General features: G+C 38.8%; 1 protein-coding gene across 1 annotated transcript in view; it reads left to right on the forward strand.

The window, feature by feature from the left end:
* The window catches only part of LOC108896174 (leucine-rich repeat and fibronectin type-III domain-containing protein 2), a 125,496-nt gene that overhangs the window by 59,024 nt on the left and 53,602 nt on the right, over nt 1–12,870 (forward strand). Inside the window, exon 3 of the mRNA XM_018695209.2 lies at nt 9,293–9,428. The gene's annotated coding sequence lies outside the window, so the exon portion shown is untranslated. The remainder of the gene's footprint in view (nt 1–9,292; nt 9,429–12,870) is intronic.

Below are 12,870 nucleotides of genomic sequence, written 5' to 3' on the forward strand. Positions count from 1 at the left end.
CAACTTACACAGTCAATTACTGTATGCAGCTTCATCATATATCTTGCATGCAAATGAGACTATAAATACACTGACTCATCTCCTAGATGCATCATGCTGGCAGGGTGTTAAACAGTGTGCTGTGACACATTATACTGTAGGTCTCTCGCTGTCTTGTAGCTCTTTTCAGTGTCTCAAACATAGTTTTCCTGTCATGCGGTGTCAGAAATTCTGTCCAGCAAAGGCAAGCAGCAGCAACTACAGAAGTTATAGAGTAAAGACAAAGATGGTTTAACTTTCCATGCTGGTCAGCAACAGACAGAAAGGTAGTGTTTTATGCCTTTTTTTAAACCCAAAGAAATCAAAAGACCTAAATATTACATAACAAGTACAGATACTGCACCCTGCCTCTAGGGAATGTCAGGCCTGTCTGTCTGCCTGTCTACTATTAATATGTATATTAAAATCAATATAGTAAATTTAATTTACTGTGTTAAAAAGTAGATTTAAAAGGTGGCTTCACCATGCAAACTAGCAAACTAGTTGGTGTGAATTTAGCATGATCAGATCATTTACTTATGTAGAATAACAAAGACTGCTGCTGCTAACCATGTGGTCACACCAGACAAACAGCCTAAATTAATTACTTTTGTTGTTTTTATGTATTTGTGGTGGTTTGTTACTATGTGAAATCAGATGTAAACAGGGTCTATTTCCTCTTAAATTAGACAAATCAGTTGTTTTTCTGTTAATGCTAGAGGTAAAAGGTGATGGTGGATTTGTAGTCTGCTGACACTTCTGTAATTCTTTTCACCAAGTAGGAGATATTGTAGGTGTCAGAAATCCCCAGTGTCTTTGATACCATATTACATGTTTTTTCCACTCTGCTGCTCATACTTAAGAAGGATATGATGTGAATGTGGCATTAGCAGAGTCTAGTTGGCTGTCTCAGTCACGGCAAAGTGTAGTAAACACACAGCAGTTTGGTTTTCAGCACCATTTTGTATATTGCAAAATTTAAATGCAGTTGCTCAGTGTAATTATATAATATATGCTTGCAAATATCAAATATCTGTAAATGTTCAGCATCTCAGCACCCCAGTCAAGCTGCTTTACAGCACACCCCTCCATCCTTCCACACCCCCATTCTGTATTCTTCTGGGAGGTCATGCAGTGAGACTGGTTGCAACTGTTAAGCACCATGATAATGATTAAATGGCTGGTGGTTTGAGCCAGGGTAACATTAATTCCTTTCAAGCAGATATTGCTCAAACACAGATGAATTATGTAGCAAAGGCCCACTGAAGCAGTCCACAAGCTGTCAGCCATGCTGTGGAGCTAAAGATAGAGCCAACAACAGGTCAGGTTCACCTCCCCTGCACTGAGCCTACAGTGTTGTAGAAAACACAGTAGGCTCAATGCAGAGGAGGATCAAAAAGGTGCAATAGCTTGTTTAATTGCTTGCCAAGCTGTCAACCATGTCACAGAACATAGGTCATGCATATAGTACTGTAACACTGAAAGTATGCATGTACATCTAGAAGCAGTGAGAAAGGTGATGTATATTATTTAAAAGAAATGTATGGCACTGGACCATTTGCACTGAGAAAATAGCAGTTTAAGTGGGTGAGACAATATGTTAGCTTATGCACTGGCATGAGTGTATGATTAAAGTCGAGAGAGGAAGAAAAGGAAACTCAGCTCGCTCTGTGTCACAGAGTTTGTTGGTAACTTTTCTTAAGTTTGTTCTAAAATATATTTATGCTTTCTTGCAAACTCCTTTTATTCTATTCTCATCCTACTGTACGTCTCTCATGTTTGCACCGCTGGGCTGAACCAGATGTCCAGTTCAACACTTCAACTGCGCTAGAGTTTTATAACTGCAGGATGTGCTCCTTGTGATGACTTGCTGAGCTATGAGAATGCATTTCTATTGTGCAAAACATTATTCTTGCATAAGGCCTGAACTTTGATGTCTTATGAATTATTTTTTTACATCAGGTGCAACAGTGTAAGGTGACTTTAGGGAACGTTGCTTCTTTGAAGACATCATTCATTAGCATTCAAGGGGACAGCCCTGGTCCACCCGCCCAATGCCTGGATCAAAAAACTGCCAACAGTGGGGCAGAGGGACGTGTGCAGCATTCTCTCTGACCTCCAGTCTTTGAGACACCTCATTTGCAGCTTAGGTGCCATGTGCAAATCCCTCCAGATAGATAATGTCATGGTATACTAAGCAACATGTCATGTTATTATGACAGGTCTGCTGGCAGAGAAAGATTGGACGTGAGTTGGAAGGACAGTACACGAGCTCTTTGATGATCCAGATCTGGGTGGTAATAATGTTAAGGATTGTAGTATGGAGGCTGTGCAGAGACTTCTGAAAGATAAGACAAAGTGAATGGAAACTCTCGGGACTTATGGATTTCCTCACTGCTAAAATGTTAGCTTGTGCAAGCGTACCCATGACTATTAAGAGCTTTATGACTCAGTGTGGGAACATTTCTCTGCTGAGTGAAAATTTAAGAGGTACTCCAACGTTTTTTGCATGTCAAGGTCAATTCAGTACTCAAGGTTAGGACTACTCTGTCTGGGAAAACAGATGTAGCATCTCCTCTGTGCTTCTGAGGGACCTTTGTCAAGTCTGAGACAATTACTCAGGTCTCATCACCTGAGATTTTGGCTTGTAAACAAACTTGTAATGTAGAATCCAGTGTTTTTGGAGCTTGATTCACATTAGGGACTAAGAGTCAGCATATTCCAGCCTCTCTGTCAGTCAGTCGGTCACTTTGATTTTTACTGTAACACCTCAACAAGTTGCCACAGATCATGGTCCCCAGAGCATGAAGTTTATTGACTTTGGTCATCATTTGGTATTTTCCTCTAACACCACCACCTTTGTGGTTTTGAGTGAAATATCTCAACAACTGCTGGATGGGTTGCTGTGAAATTTGGTACAGATATTCATGCCCCCCTCACAATGAATTATAACATTGTAATTTTGACTTTGAAATAACTTTTGTGGCCAGTTAGCATTTCAGACTCATCATCAGGTCAACTTGTAATTCAGTGTCTGAGATATTACAAATTTCTAACACCAACGATATCTCTGACTTGGTGAAAGAACTACAGACATGTCAACAAACTGTTAGCAGAATGGCTGCAAATGTACCACCAGTAGCTGTTATATCAAAATAGAATCCAATATTAACACTAATATAATTGTTTCAGTTTATTTTATAGGAACTATACTCTGTTTGTTTCTGGTTTCACTTTGTAACAAAATACTACAAAGAAGTAAGATAACAAAAAGAGCTAATTTAGACTATTCGGACTATTCGGATGTTAGCATTGGGACTATCCATCGTGGAATAATGCTTGAATGCTTCCAAGTTGGAAGACATTGTTGTTCCCATTCTGCTGATAATGTATTCTCAATAAAAGTGCAGCTGCTATCACTGATATTATTATTATTTTAGACTTTTAGAGTAGTTTTAACAACACAGATAGGTACATGGTCAAGAAAAAAGAAGACAAAGATTTTACATTACATTGGCTAAAATTGTCATTAGGAATGCATTACAGTTAGCAGAGCAAGATCTTTAAAAAAACATTTTTTCCAACAGATCAAAACAATAATGAGCAATGTAATCATCATCCATCTTTCAATTAACCATGTTAGATGGGAAAGGGCTTCATTACAACAGTGTCGACTTTAATAGGTCCTCTTTGGACTGTCTCGTCGTGTTTTTCATAAGATATTCCAGCATACTAAGAATTCAGTCCATTTTTTATTTTTCTTTTGAAATGGCTATGACATACCAACTGAATATTGTATGTATGTAGTATTTGTGTGGACACAAACATACTGTACATTTAACTGCCATGTATAGCAATTTCAAAGCCTGCTATTTTATGCAGACTGTGTGTGTGTGTGTGTGTGTGCGTGCGTGCGTGCGCATAAATAAGTAGCCAACATGTTCACACTATCTGGCCAGAGATACTCCCAGAGCACCGGAAGCAACACATGTTTGTGAGATGTAAAGGCTTCGTCAAAACAGACTTCATCTCCCCTGAAAGTAAAGAAAAAAGTTCATGCGGATCTGGAATCCACAAATCAACCACCATTCCCTTGCTTCTTTTAAATGCATGCTGCACTCAGTAACTAATATGCAAGAAGACTGAATAAAATCTTGTTCCAGGGGAATACAGCAGTCTGCTCTCTCCTTGTAGGAGTCCAGTTGTGGCTTTGGTTTGGGATCAGATGTGTTTTCCATGGCTCAGATCAGATGAAAAACAAAACTGATCATGTGAAGCAACAGCATGCGTATTTGCTGCTTGGGCGATGGTCTGTTTCTTATCTCATATGGCAATCTAATTAATGTACTGTAGACATTTTATGTGCATACACATCTGTGTTTAGTTTACAGTATGCATTTTATTAGCATGTAGAAGTGTTATTCACAGCGTCTCTGCGACTCCTGATGTTCCCATACTGCTGTATTCTTGTGAATGAATCCGTAAAACAAATTAGACCCTGACAGAAGGGATAGTAGCTGTGTGATTTAGCTCATCATTAACACAGTGCTTAAACACTCACTGAAACGATTTCTTAGCACCCTCCATCCACCTTGATTGATCCCTTAAAGAGTACACAAATGACAGGACGCATTCTTGATTGATTACTCTGATGCAGCTTCTTTCGTATAAAGTGACCACACAGCTTAATTAATTTGCTTTTAGGCACTGGGGACCTCACATCTTATTTCATTTATCTGACATTTATGAGTAAGCACAATGCTTGTTTTACAGCTGACAGCCACAAGTATGATATGGAACCCCAAAGTGTCCAGTATGAAATAAATTGTGTAAAATATATAATAGAGGTCGACCGATTAATCGCGCCGATGGACTCTTTACAAACTATCAGAATCGGCGAACTTGGCTCCGATAGTGGCCGATGGCTGCAGTCTTTTTCCACAGCGCCATAAACAAAAACTCCCTGTCGCTCTGATCACTGAGGGGCGGGGCGGCTCTTCACACAGAGAGAGAGCACGGGAGAAAGAGCGAGAGACATGTTAATTTAGAACTCCCCAGGCGCCCATGTGATAATTCCGTGATACGTTCATTATTCATTACATTTTGTGATAAAAACATGGAAATTATGTTAGCAGACTTCCATATTGAAGCTTGATGTAAACAAGGACGACTTCTGCTCGGTCTTTTGGCCAATGAGATGCTCCTGATTTCTTCTTCTTTTGTTTTTATACTCATATAACTATTGATCCATTCATGTGGCATCATTTTAGAATACATATTATTATTGCCCTAGGTTGTCCTGAAAAAAAAAAGATGTTCATTACTTGACTGTGCATGAAAGGGTTGAGATTATACATGCATTAATAGACAGAGAGGCCAGGTGGACAAAAAATAGCAATAAATGGCTTGGGTTTTTTTAAGTTTCGTTGTGTGGTTCCTGAGATGTTCTGCAAAGCACAGACGCTGTCACGTGGGGCGCCTTCGCACCAGCAGAGTTCTAAGGGTTAAGCGGCAGCAGTTCAATAAAACAATTAATAATAAAGTGAGATTGTTCATTGCCAACAATGTTGAAAATGTTAATATGATATCGGCCGATTAATCGGCTATCGGCTTTTTCCTGCTCCAAACTATCGTTATTATATCGGCCTTTAAAAATCCACTATCGGTCGACCTCTAATATATAATAAAGTCAACAATTTGAGAAGTAATTTCATAATATCATTTTTTCATTACACTGTTGTTCACCTTTAAGCCAATCACATTCCTGCTCAACAACTGCAATCCAATTTATGTAGCTCTTCTCAGCAAGAGCAACAATGTAAAGTCTTATTTTCCTACAGTTCCAGTGTATACCCAACTTGGTAATATGCTGTCATTGCCAGCAAAATCCATTAAAGGTAACTACATTTCAAAATGTAATATATTTAGTGCTTTGAACAAGTACTGTATTTTTTACCCTCACATGTCCAACTCTGCAGTTTAACAACATTGCTAAGATACTCAGGTTTGTAATCTATTCCCTCTGTTTTGATTGCAAATCTGTAGGTATGAATTATGAGTCCAGATGGACAGATCTGTAAACCAAGAGCACAGAGTTACACGTGGCTCTTTTTTTCTCAGCTGACCCCAGGGGAGCTCTGTAGTTAAACGTTCTCTGACGAAATGTAGCTAAAGTTTGTGTCTTTTTTATTTTGTTGTGTTGGTGTGTCAACACCACCGTCATGAAAACCAACAGAATAAAATAAAATGTGACATTATGATAATAATAATTACATTAATTTACAAATGACTGTTTCATTTATGTATTTCATGTGCTTATTTTTTCAATATTAAACCCTGGATTTCCACAGTATTGATTTTGGGGGTATAATGAAAAAAGCCATAGGTTACAGTAAGTTTGTGCATTATAACCTCTGGGTGGACATGCCTTGATTTACATATCTGTCTTATCTCTATATGTAACTTCAATTCGGGAGTCTGCATTAAAAACAACTTGAGCTTGACTGTGAGGAGCTGAAAAATGAATCAGGAACATTGTGTCCACACACACTTAGAAAAACCCTCTTCCAATGTGCCATGTTTCACTGTGTGACATCAACCATAATCTAGAGTGACAGCTGTTGATGACCTATGCGACACGTATGCCAACAGCAGTGTCTCAATTATATGCCGTGAAATTGTAACTGTCTGAATTCTGGTTGAACTTTTACAGCTTCATGCCTGTTTGCACTCAAGCAATGTTAAGCCTACCACAAGGCAGTGTGGGCACCCTGGCTGCTGTAGGTGGGTATAGGGATGGATAGAGAACACTGCTTGCAGGGTCTTGAATCTCATTAAGCATATTGTGTTACCAGAATCAAAGCAGAGGTGTACTTGGCAACAGCTATCCGCTACAACCAAGGAAGTCAGGAAATCTCTGTGGCTTAGTAACACCCCACATTGCAGATTGTCAATGGGATTTTGGGGGGATATTCTACAGCTTTTCAACTGTGACAGAGGCAGAAATCACATGACATGACAACATAAAACGACGTCTCAATAAGCACAATTTCCTGTATTTTCCTATTCATCTCATTTTAATTTATAAACTCCATTTCCAAGTAATGTACTCAGCATTGCTAGAGGGGACGGTGTGCACTCAGCTGTCTAACAGGGTCAGTTCAACCTTTGCAAGAAAAAAAAATTAAATAATTTTGTGTGTAAAGTGTTTTTGAGTCTATCCAGACCCCGACAAGTGACATGATCTTCCTGTGCCAAAACGATAACCTTATCCTAACAAAAAGGTTGATAAGCACAGGTAAGGTTGACATTTCCATATAGGGGTTTTTAAAATAAGGGTGGCAATAACCCCCAAATAAGCCACTTTTATTTGATTTACATTGTTCATTTAACTATTTCTATGGAAATCAATGTGACTACAACACTGTACTGCAGGGAGTAAGAGTGAATTAGTCAAGTTATTTATTCATGAAAGGTTGAACCTTTAATGACAGCTGAGTACACACTGTCCCTCATGGCAATGCTCTTTACATTACTTGGAACTGGAGTTTATAGATTAGAATTAGATTAATATGCTTGATAACGCACATTGTCATGTGATCTCTGCTTCTGTCAAAATGACTAGCTTAATGAAATAGATATGTTAGAAGGAAATAACAACCATGACCATGCAGATAGGTTATTTGCCCCAATTTTGAAACATCTATCTTTACGATTTCTATCTCCACCCCAAGTAATTAGATGTGTGGCTCTGAGCAATGACCAGTGAGAAACTTTCCTTAGAAACAAAGTCCCAGTCTGTCTGGATGAACCATGACTTGGCTGTGAAGAGTTTTAATTGGTTGGTTGTGGCAGGGATGAGGATCTCAGTTAAATCGAGTGCAGGTAGCGCATGAAGCAGCAGGTATGGCACTGAATAACCACCGGCAGATAATTAACCAGTAGCCAGTAGTGGACTTGCTGTGGAAAAGTTCATTTAATCTCTTTTAATCTCTCAAAGCAAGTCATGTATATGTTTATTAATCTGTATTGTTTACAGTGTTGTTGATGTGATATATATTTACTTGCTGCAGAGCTGTTGATTTGAATCAGCATCAGCAGGTCCTGAATAGAAATGAGTGGAAACCTCGTCCACCTCGTCCATCTGAAGATATCTGAACACCTAGATTAAAACAACATGAACTACATGGCTGGATACAGCAACATAAAAGTGATAATATATATTTGCATGTTCATCATATGAGTGAACAGACTCTTCAAATAAGTTGCACGTCTGTGGATGTATGGGCAGGTTTTTATTGGAGGAAGGGCAAAGGGTGGTCATTTTCAAGGATCAAGCTGCTTTTTTGTTATGGTAGACCACTGGGCCACAGTGCTTATTATTTAGTATCACACTGACACTATTTAATTTGGTGTCTTGTCCATTGCCACAAGACTGCAGCTTCTTCTCTTTCAGCCAGCAGGATTTTGTGTCATTTTGTGTTCTACCCCAGCCGTCTGATTTGGCAAAGACAGACATTTGGCAGATGCAGACCTGAAGAAGAAAGATATATTGTGCTGTAAAGAGAGCACTAATTGCATTGAGACTTCAAAATTGCTTCTGTTTATTCACCTCGGCCGATGCAGCCTGGAGCCAGATCATACCGTTTTTTGTTTGTTTTTTTCCCACCAAAATAAACATTATGAAACCTTGTTGTGTCTACCTTTCTCTCTCTCTCTCTGTGCTTTTATCTTCTCCTATTAGGATGAGAAGAGCAGTGGGTTCTGGGAGGACATGTGCTCTGACATGGATGCTGAATTTTAATGAGGAGATGTATTAATGCTGTGTTATTAGACCCCAGCTATTCCATCCTTCCATAAAACTGACTTTAAAACAGATTTTGTCATAAGACTCCTTTGAAACCTTGTCTGAAAACATCATGGATTTGAATCCATCATTGCTTGACCCTGATGTCCACATCTTTATAGATCCCTCCAAACAGACCTACCCATCCTTTTATTTTACAGACAGAAATCAAAGACTCGGAGTGGTGTAATTACCAATCCCAGAGCTAAGGCAGAGTTTCCCTGCTCCCTCCTGCACTCTAAAGCATAGTTTGAATCTTTGATGTTTTAATTCGACCTAGTGCTTCTGGTACCAGATACAACTCATGACAGGCCAAATCGAAAAGGGCATTTTTTCTTAAAACTTCAAATGTCACATCGTTTGCTTTTCAGAGAACTCTGCAGCTTCCAGGTTACCCATTTTCGCTAACTCTGCCCCTCTCTCCTTTAGGTGACCTGAGAGACCCAACGGAGACAAATGTGACAACTACCAAGAGCAGGTGTTGTAGGAATCAGACCCCACCTTCTTGCCATGAATCAATATGTGTTTGGATACCTGATCTGACCAAACGACTGATCCTGTTACTGTGAGTACCAAAGCATGATGCATACATGTGAAAGAGGAAAGATGGTATATTCACATTGACATTCCATGTGCATACATGTGTATAATGATCCTCAGTGTCAAATACAACACATAGAGTGGTTTTTATGTTTGTCTCATCTTAACAAAATGGAATTGAGGGTACAGATGCCATCATCCAATAATGTTTCTCCACCTAACTGGCATCCTCCTGCCACTTTTATGTTTCATACTTACTTCAGACTGTTGACTTGCTTCATTTGTGAATTAAACATTTTGTATTTGAAACCACATCTTGCATTTAAAAGCATATATCAGAAGGAGCACTCTGTGCTTTTGTCAGTTTATCCATTTAAAACAATACATCCATCATTTACACGTGAACAAGCACTTAAAGTGACTATAATGGATATTTTTATAATAACAATGTAACACTGTGACGCTGTGAAAGGAGTTGCTTGTAGTGATCTGCAGAGTAACAGAGCTTTATATTGAGATTCAACTCTTTGTTCAGCCCGCAGCTGGTTTTTCTATTATTTTCTCCACCTAAATATCAGAGAGACCTCTCTGTATAACACAGTACACAAACTACATCCTCCAAAGTGAACATACAGTTGAATCAACACTTCTCTTTGTCAGTATTTCAGTATAATCTGTACGTTGTAATTGTGGGTAGGGTTTATTGCAGGACTCCCAAGACTGTATTTAGTTTAAGCTAGATGTACCTTTTAAAGGTGCACCAACTAAGGGTATGTTAATAGTGTGCTCACCACAGGTTTCCACTGCTTTCAAGTTGTCAAGAAAGAAAAAACAAAGTCTGTTAGATAGATTTGCTTTGGAGAAAATTTCTTGGCCAAGTACTATATACATGTAACCATGTCTCTAAGTGGCTAATGACATAGACTAAAGACAGGGAAGGTAAGAGTGTGACTGCAGTGTTGAGGACTGAAATGATAAATCACTATGTATAGTGGATACATCCCTGGTCTAAAAAAATGTGTTCATTCAAAGTCAGACTAAAACTGAAACTGACACAACTCAGCCTCTAGAAGTCTAAATAACTGTGTTTTAACAGTTGGACTTTTGACTTTGTAAATTCAGACACATTTGCACTATAGAAAAGATTCTCATACAGAGCTGCTTCTCACTGTCAGCCACCAAAATACACACTCAAAAGGAATCTAGAATGAGTGTCTTGTATCCCAAAAGCATAAAATAAGAATGTCATGACTCCAAAATACAGTGAGGAGTAGGGGAGAAATCACTACTAACCTACTGCAAGTATACATAGATTTTTACAAAACCAGGTTACTGCAGTAATGTTCATTATCCAATTTTGCATATAACCTGATTTTCTCTACTGTGCTTGTAAACACATTGACCAACTACCAGTGGTCAATGTGTTTACCATTAGCTGTAATGGTGCTAGCTAATATTAGGCTGAAACATCTCGGCAATATTCAGCAGCTTTAAAGGTATATCGTGGGTTTAGATTGTAACTCTGGAAATTATAGGGCATGTATATAATATTAACATAGAATATGTGAATATATAGGACACGCACATATGTTGCCTTGAGGTTTTTTTTTTTTTTTCCATGGGAAGTGTGCAGAGGATAAAAACAATGTTGTCAAGTCCCTGGCTGTTGTATTAATAGATATCGCTAACACCTGAGAGTGAGAAGAGGAAGATATTGTTGACAGATATACAAAACACACAGCCTTGTATGGCTGGATGTGAGCATGTGCGCCCTTGCTCAGGTTGCTCAAGACAAATCAAGCCAAAATGAGCGTGAATAAGCTTTTTCAGTCAACAGCTTTGTCATTTAGTTTGGAAAAACATCATTAACCTCAAAGAGATCAGTTGTCATACTTTGGGTAACTCAACAGTCACATAAATTGTGCTTATATCCAATGCTTTAGTGAACACTGGAGGCTATAGTTATGAATGTATGGATGAATCTCGTCTTCATACTTAGCCAGAAGAGGAAAAACTCACCCAAACTTTTTATTCCCTTAAGACAGAACATGTCAAATTCTCTTTTCTCAGAAATGTGACATTCTTCACCTAATCTTCTTAAAACCATCCCATCACATATCTTCTGTCAGCATTTGTGCTGCTTACACCACAATGATTGGATGATATAAATCACTTCAACGGGACAAACACTCAGCAAAACCTCGAGCGTTCTGATTTACAAAGTTGGATTAGAGTCTTAAGCTATCTCCCCAAACTCTTCCCTGCCTTTCTCATTCTATCGTTCTCTCTTTCTGTGAGAAAATTGGCATCATTTACTGCTGTCACTGCAGAGCTCATTGTCCCCCATTATCCCAGGGACAAAGCTGCCATGACATTGAGTTAATCCATGCTTGTTTCAATTTTGCTTTCAGGGGAAGAAAACAGATAAGGAGTTCAGGTAAGTGATGGCAAGGAGGCACCATACTGCAGGCAAAATGGACTACATTGATTGGGACAGTTAGAGAAAGATAAACTGCAATCTGCCAGGCAAATTGGGTTGATTTTCTCAAAAATGCCATGGACGTGTTGGACGTGTCTATGAGTTTTTCCTCTCTGGGATTGACTCTAAAACCTAAAATACACAAGACACAGTCTGTAAGAAGAATTCCACTTAGACAAAAATGATTTGTTTAAATTTAGGGCAAAGAAACTGGTGTATGTGGATACTTTCTCCCTGATCAACATCTTCACAGTCATCACTGCCGTGAGACAGAAGGTAGAGATAAAACACTACAGTAAGAACTCAGGCAGAAGCTCCTGGAAGGAGAAATGCCAGTCTGTAAACCAAATGTCCTGCCCTGCCCTTCCACTAAAATGTGAAATGTCATCTGTAAAGCTCACTGTCTTAGATAAAGCTCTTTCCAGGAGTCTAATTACAGAAAGTCCAAGTCATACACTGCATTTTTGAACCTAGACTAAGTTTAGTTAATTACATCCACAGAATAGAGCTAAGAGAACAGAATCAGTTGGAGGAGAGATGCAGAAAGTTGATCCAAACATGTCTGCCAAGTAAAGCCACACTTGCAGTCTTCCAAAAAGATGGTGTACACTGTGCACTTTTATTTTGGGTTTTGGTGTTTAAAAGGTCTCAGTTACTTGCTGTTTTTTTCTGGCATGTACAAGCACAGAAAATCTCTGACTCTTGCTAAAGAACAGCAAGGACAGGGATCTGACCATAGACTTATCATTTTATTCTGCTGGTTAATTTATAGCTAGTAGGAAAAAAGTATAAGAACTCAAGGGACATCACAAAGACACTATTGAGGTGTATTGTGGGAAATGCAGGATTCGGTGCTTGGAGCTTAACCTATACTTGGGACTAAAAGTCATGAAATACTGGCCTCTGAGGAAATGATATAGACAATTTCCATTTCTCGTCTCGTCACTTTCCGAAAGTACACACGTTTTTATTTTACTGTATTATTGTT

This window comes from Lates calcarifer, linkage group LG19 (assembly GCF_001640805.2).
Source record: "Lates calcarifer isolate ASB-BC8 linkage group LG19, TLL_Latcal_v3, whole genome shotgun sequence".
Taxonomy (NCBI): Eukaryota; Metazoa; Chordata; class Actinopteri; family Centropomidae; genus Lates; species Lates calcarifer.